The 7,777-nt window shown below is 32.2% G+C and overlaps 1 pseudogene; it reads left to right on the forward strand.

Moving 5' to 3' along the window:
* On the forward strand, positions 276-5,553 carry LOC104754108 (annotated as a pseudogene).

Consider the following 7,777-nt stretch of genomic DNA (forward strand, 5'->3'; position numbering starts at 1 on the left):
ACCTGTTAGAATATATCCTATATTGGAAAAAACATAATTTTTTGGGCAATATATATAGTATGTGGCAATCCTTCTCTCTTGAGCTAGCTTTTGGGAGTGAGTTAGGCCCATTACTAATATGGTATCAGAGCAAAGGTTCAAACTTCTCGATTGTAGTCTACCACCCGTGGATGTCCAGTCCCACAAACTTCACGTTTCAAATATCAGCGTGAGGGGGTGTGTTAGAATATATCCCACATCGGAAAAAACATAATTCCTTGGGCAATATATATAGTATGTGGCAATCCTGCTCTCTTGAGATAGTTTTTGGGAGTGAGTTAGGCCCATTACTAATATCAGCTTATGACACAGCTTGGCTAGCCATGATTGAAGATGACGGTACTCTACAGCCAATGTTTCAAGGTTATGTAGATTGGATTCTGAACAATCAGAACGTTGTAGAAGGATTATGGGGGAGGCCCGGAGATGACAATGGAGACGAAACACTCACTTCTACACTTGCATGTGTTGTAGCACTTCGCAAATGGAACATTGGAAGGCTTCATGTCCACAAAGGTAATCGTCACGCTGACTTGTTTCGCCATGGGCTTAGTTATCTTTTTGGTTTGCACGTGGTTGATTTGAATAAAACCCTTCGTACATTTCACATTGCATCCATTACGTACGTTTCACATGCACACGTGTGACGTGTCTTTGCACAAATTCTAAATACGTGGAATTTTTTTATTTTCTTTGTTAATTGGGAAAAATATGACGTGTCTTTCACCAATTTTTCCTAAATTTATTTGTTTGGTTCCAAAACTAAAATTCAATATATTTGTCTGTAAGCTGTATATCAATAGAAAATTACTTCATGCTAATCATTTACTCCTCACTATTAGAATAGATGATGTTTTAGAATTTTTTTTTTATAACAAAAGATGATTTTCTTTAGTGTTATTTAATGCATTTTTTTAAAATCATATAACAATTTAATGTTTTTACTTTTACAATACATAATTATTAAATGTATATATGTCATATTGCAATTGAATGACATGTCAAAGCTAAATTAATGTTCACCTTCTGCTCTATATCTATATATAATATATAATAAATCATCATGTGTTGTTTTTATTTATTCTTTTTTCCTAAAACAAAAATGTATTATTGAGTTAACAACAATATATCATTAATTAGTTTCTTAAACTTGGTCAAAATCCTAGAAATTCATCTATTCTAATATTGAGAAAATATTAAATATATATTTCAAATCCCCAAATGAATTTTATAGTAATATTTTTAGAGATTTGGGGCATTTATTTATACATCATGAATTAAATAGGGAAGAGATACATAGAAAGACGTTTGGGGAATATTATTGGGAAATATATCAACCCTAACATGAAGGGATCTTGTCCTCGTTGGCTGGTTCTCATGTTCACTGGACTCCTCGAGATTGCTGAACAACTTGGCCTACGACTTCTCTTCTCTACTCGAGCGAAACGAATAATAAATAACTTGTTATTCCAGCGCAAAGAGATTCTCCAACGGTACGTGCCAAAATCTAATACTCCTTCTGTTTAATTTAAGTGGTGTTTAAGATTTTTACACATAAATTTTAATAAAAACATCATTAAACAAAATATAATCGACCGATAAAAAAATATTTTGTAAAATATGATTGGTAAAAAAATTTAATACATTTATTTTTTGCATAGAAAATTAAAAACATCATTAATAATAAAAATTTTTTTTTTGCTAAAACACCATTTTGAAATGAAACATAGGAAATACAAACTTACAAATTAACATTCTTAACGACATAAAATTATCAAGTCATGCCTAAAAGTAAATGATATATACATGAATGAAACTAATGTGAGGAATCATGATTCCCTATCAAGAAGATATCTTATATGCAATCATTTGGCTTCGAACTCAAATTATTGCAAATAAATTTCCAGCTTTAAAATCAATTGATTATTCTTGGACCTTTTTGGATATGAGATTCCTAACACTTAATTACTAACCAACATTTGTGTAGAGAAAAACTTGTGAATGACCGTCACAGTCAGCAGTCCCTGCTCGCATATTTAGAAGTATTGCCATCTACGTTATACGCCAAAAATAAAAAAATACATCATTCAGAAACTTGGTGATTCAGATGGCTCTTTGTTTCAATAACCCTCAGCAACTGCAGCAGCGTATATGCTCTCAAAAAATACCAAGTGTCTGGCTTATCTGAAATCTCTCGTACAAAGATGCCCCCATGGAGGTTAATTAATTTAAGTTTTTTTGTTTTATTTCAAATCTTTAATCAAGAAAAAGGTATTAACAGCTTGATAATCGTTTTTGGTATTCCTTATGGCTATTTATTAAATACAGTGACACAAGTTTACCCCCTGAGTGAAGAAATCATCAAGCTCACTATGGTCAATATAATGGATAACTTTGGTTTAGCAGAGTACTTTGGTGAAGAGATTGATCATTTTCTCCTTCAAATTTACAAGTGAGGGATAATTACAAACACTCTTACGATCGTTGATACTTTATAATTAAGTAATTACCTTAATATATATATATATATATATATATATATATATATATACACAAATTTAAATTATCTTTTATGTTTTCTCCTTAGGAACTACGAGAAGGAGAATGTCGAGACAATGCCCATAAGTTCAAAAGTTGATCAGTTGCACAAAGCCTCTCTGGAGTTTCGAATGCTGAGAATGAACGTATACTATGTTTTACCTAGTAAAATAACTAATTCTCAATATTATTTTTATATATAGCTTATATCTATATTCCATCAATTCCAAATCTGATTTTTTTTTTTTTTTTTTTCACAAACTTGATTTAGGGAGCTTTTGCTGGTTCCTGAGTGATGAAGAAATCCGATATCATCTAGAGACGAACACTGAATGTTTATTCTTTGTGATGTTAAGTGTTTACAGAGCAACTGATCTCATGTTTCCAGGAGAGTGTGAACTGGAAGAAGCAAGAGAATTTTCTCGGAAATTACTCAACAAAAGTCAGTTTACTGATAAACAAATTGTGCCTAGTTTTCACATTAAACATGAAATAAGTTCCCCATGGATGGCTCGACTCAAACATCTTGATCATAGGATGTGGATTGAGGACAAGGACTCAAATGCTTTCTCAGTTGGAAAAGCCTCTCTAATCCGGTATTTAAACAATATGATAAAGATACTTGCAATTGAATATTACTTTGTATGTCTAGCGACAAACTTACTCATACTAAGGGGTTTTTTTCTTTCTTATCACTGGAAACTTATCACACAGTATATATAGCGACAAACTTACTCATCTCGCTCTAAGAAATTTTGAACTTCGAGAAGCTGTATATAGACATGAGATGGAGGACCTGATTACGTAAGTATTGAGAGCCTTATACACCCTATATATCAATCATGGAAAATAAAGTTGATATTTTAATTTGAGCTAGGTGGGTAAAGAAATCAGGACTTAACGATATCGGATTCGGAAGAGAGAAGACAACATATTGCTGTTTTGCAGCTTCATCAAGCACTTCATTACCTATTAAAACCGCAACTAATATTCGTAAGCTAATGGCAAAGAGTGGGATCCTTATTACAGTTGCTGATGATTTCTTCGACGAAGAAGGATCGTTTGATGACTTGGGAGCACTTACTAAAGCTGTTATAAGGTACATTGGTTAAAGAAAAATGTCATGCACGTGTGATTATTATAAACTATATATCCGTCTGGGAATCAATTACTCAATTGATTGTTAAATGAAATATTGTCTACTACTAAATGATATAGATGGGAAGGAGAAGAGCTTAAAGGTTACGGCAAGATCATATTCAAAGCACTTGATGATCTCGTAAAAGAGACTGCAGAAACTTGCCTTCAAGGTCACGGAACTGACATAACAGACCATCTACGCAACATTGTAAGTCTTTCTGATTCAAGATACTGTTAGTTTTATATGTGTGGAATAACCTTGATTCTTGAAGTAACTATAGAGCCACGTATGTAATCGATATGTGATTTCTTGTTCAAACAACTACATAGTTTTAATACTAAAACAACATCAATATTGCTATTTATTTGTAAATACTAAATAGTGGAGTACAAAATTATATTTACCGTTCTCATACGTACTAAGGGGATGTATTGAACTTGATATTTTAGGAGATTTTGGAGTATTCTGAAATCTACTGTTATTTAATTGATGATTTTTAAAAAATCATCTGAAATCCTATGTTATTAAATGTTTTCGTCAATATAACAAATCTAAATAATTCAAAATCTTACCGGCTTCTTACTTTAAAATTATTATAGGGGTATTTACACCGCTAGTTTTATGGAAAAGATTCTTAACTTTGATCCAAAAGTCTAACTAAATAAAAGCAAGACCAAATTATATACGAATAACTCAATTTTCAGAATAGATGAATTAGTGAACTAAATAATGACTATGCAGTGGAGCGAAACATTTGAGTCGTGGCTACGTGAAGCCAATTGGAGTAAGAACGGACACATACCGTCGATAGAAGAATATCTTCAAAATGGAATGATCTCAATCGCAGTACACACCATTGTTCTTCCTACTCTGTGTCTCATTGAATCTTGTTTTCCCCAGCACAAACTCAAACCCGGAAATTATGATGACATAACAGCATTGCTCATGACCATTACCCGACTCCTTAACGATCTACAGAGTTACCAGGTAATGTCAATCTCTATAATACCTGAATTAATTTATCATACATGGATACATTTTATATAGTATTACCATGTATTATTGTTGATTAGACATTCCAATTAGAATACCATGTTATATTGCTTATGAGACATGTCAACTGATTGATCAAAAAAAAATGGATAATGTCAACCAGCTTTCGGGACAGCCAGAAAAATCTAACCAGGCTGAATTTACCAGTTTGGACTATTTAAGTCTATATCTACTTAATAAGGTGAGAAGATATTGTAAATCTAATTGGGGTATATCTATCGAATTCAAATATAGTATAGGGTTATACTAGTTCTTTTCTAGTTGTTATCAAATTTTGGACGAAACTGAAAGCTATGTGATCTTTATCTTTAAGGCATATATATATATATATATATATATATGAGGTGCTCGTCTTGTACCTAACTTCTTGTAATATTAAAATTTTCAGAAGGAACAAGAACAACGCAAGATCAACTCCGTTCTGCTCCACATGAAAAGTCACTGCGGTTTGAAGATAGAGGATTCGATTACTTATATTGAAAAGATAATTGATTCGAAGAGGAAAGAATTTATGGAGCATGTCCTAATGGATGAATTCAGTGATTTGTCTAAACCGTGCAAAGATATTCACATGTCTTTATCCAAAGTTTTTGAGATGTTCTTCAACAAAAAGAATCGCTATGACTCAGACATGGAGATGCTTGAAGACATTAAGAAGGCTCTTTACGATCCCATAAACTTGGAAATAATTAGTACTCTCTGAGATTTATCCAACGTTTAAGCGAATTTCTTATTAATCAAAATTTTATGAATGTAGTTATTACTGAATAGTCTTCATAATGATACATGTAAGTTGTTTCCTCTATACAGTATGGTATATTTTTCACTGGTGTATGGTTTTTCTATCTATTTTTAAAAAATATATATATATATATATAAATAGAGTAACCTAAAAGAAAATATTTTTAAAAAATTTGGTGTGAAATTTTTTGGTATCCGTACGTTTTTCCAGTCTTAATCAACAAATGTACGTTAACATTCAGAAGATATTGAATCTCACATAATTTTTTGGTATCCGTACGTTTGGTGATTTAAAAATATTAAAACCATTTTGGCCACATTAAAGACTCATATCGAGTTTTCAATAGGGTTTTGGAAATACTGCGTACGTAACCCCAAATTACATACGTAAAATAAGTAAAAACAATTAGAAAATTATATGGAATAAATATACAATAAGTAACAAAATGTTAGATATTGAAATGAAAACTACATAATTTCTTTCAGTTGCGCAATGCTAATCGTTGGTACATGAGTGGAGTTATATATTCTTCATGATCCGGACAACTTGGAAAGGACAAGGCTTAATTAATATCATCTGAGCAGAATTATGATTTTGGATTTTAATGGTAATTGCGGTCAGGGCGGGCAAATCCGTCTGCGATCTAGACCGCTCTATTTTTAAAGCGGATAACAGACCATTGCGGACAAACTCAATTTGTATGCAAAAGCGATCCACAGTTGGTCCGCTATGGTTTTGTCTCTGCTTTATTTAGACCGTATCATTGCGAACAACATTTGCTAAATGATAAATAAAAAGCGGTTTAGTCTGCAGACGGATTTATCCGCCCCAACCGCTGCAACCATTCACATCTTTCATATTGGTTATGTATTGTCTCCCTAGATTGTGAAAGATGAAAAACAATTGGAGGTTCTCTTATTTTTTGTTGGATCATTGTCTTCTTATTTCTTTCTTTCGATAGTACACAGATGTGAATTTGATTGATAGCCTCTGATGCTGGTCACAGTGGCCAAATCAAATCCCACTTTGACTGGTTCCACGTGATAATGAAATTAGCGTGTTTGATTTTTCCAATTTGAATTTGAATAACTAGCATGTATTATGCTTACTGGCATTTTTGCATGACTGGTCATTCTTCCATAAATACTGTATAGTGTTCAACGAGTTATTAATTCGTCTACGGTAAATTAATTAGATAATTATTGGATCTATCACTATTATCATCGCTTTAGTCATTATCCAATACACGTTAGCAGTTAATAATCATCTATCTATCACTCCTTCACAATCACGTAAAATATAATATTTTCAGAAGATAAAAAATTAGTACCCACACAACTATTTTCGATTAGATCTTTTCTTTCTCTGTTAAAGAAGGTACGTAGTACAAAACAAGAATTGTCATATTTCTAACTCCGGGAGACAATCGTCCTGAACTTATTGAGAACCATAGCATTTTTGTTTTACGTTAATATGTTTCAAGTATTATCTTCTATTTTGATTTGTTTTTTTAATAAAAATGATTCCTGAAAGGCTGAAAGCAATGTTTGTATTCGCAATTTCCGTAATATTAGAAACAAACTATTATCGGTAAAAACATGAAACGTAAGTGTGTGACTTTAAAAAAATTGTGTAAGTAAATGAATGAATTTGTTTCTATCATCAAATATTCAAATAGATTTTTTTTTTTTTTTTCAAGAATAATACAGTAACTAGCGTTGTGGAAAAAACTTAGTATTCACATCATCGATTTATGCAGACTCCCATCTGGCTTCATAAAGAGATGCTTGGTGCAACCCTCCTCTTATATGAAGAAAACTTTTGTCCCCTACTGCACAACTGTCTTACTACTTTGTGTAGGTTGTCATGAGCCGGCGAGACTAGAGGTTATGGACCCGTCTACAATGTCAAAACGTCTATCGACAATGATTATTCTCTCATTTCGCTATGTGCTCGTGGATGTAGCTCCGATTTACCTTTGGCTCCCATGTGGCAAGTTGTCCTACAACTCTTTTCTCCGACATCTCGTGGCGCTTCCATAGAATTATCCTATCTATCCTTATGTTAACTTTTCCAATAGATTTAGCAATTTGTATTAAACTTTTGAGTTTACCGAAACTCCCAAATCTTGTAATTATTTTTTCTGATAAATGAAAACAAGGCACAAAAAAAAAAAGGGAAAAATCCTACTAGATCCGAAGACAATTGTATGGTTTGACTATCCTCGTCTATCTTTTTTTTTTTTTTTTTTTTTTTTTTTTTTT

Source organism: Camelina sativa, chromosome 16, assembly GCF_000633955.1.
Source record: "Camelina sativa cultivar DH55 chromosome 16, Cs, whole genome shotgun sequence".
Lineage (NCBI taxonomy): Eukaryota > Viridiplantae > Streptophyta > Magnoliopsida > Brassicales > Brassicaceae > Camelina > Camelina sativa.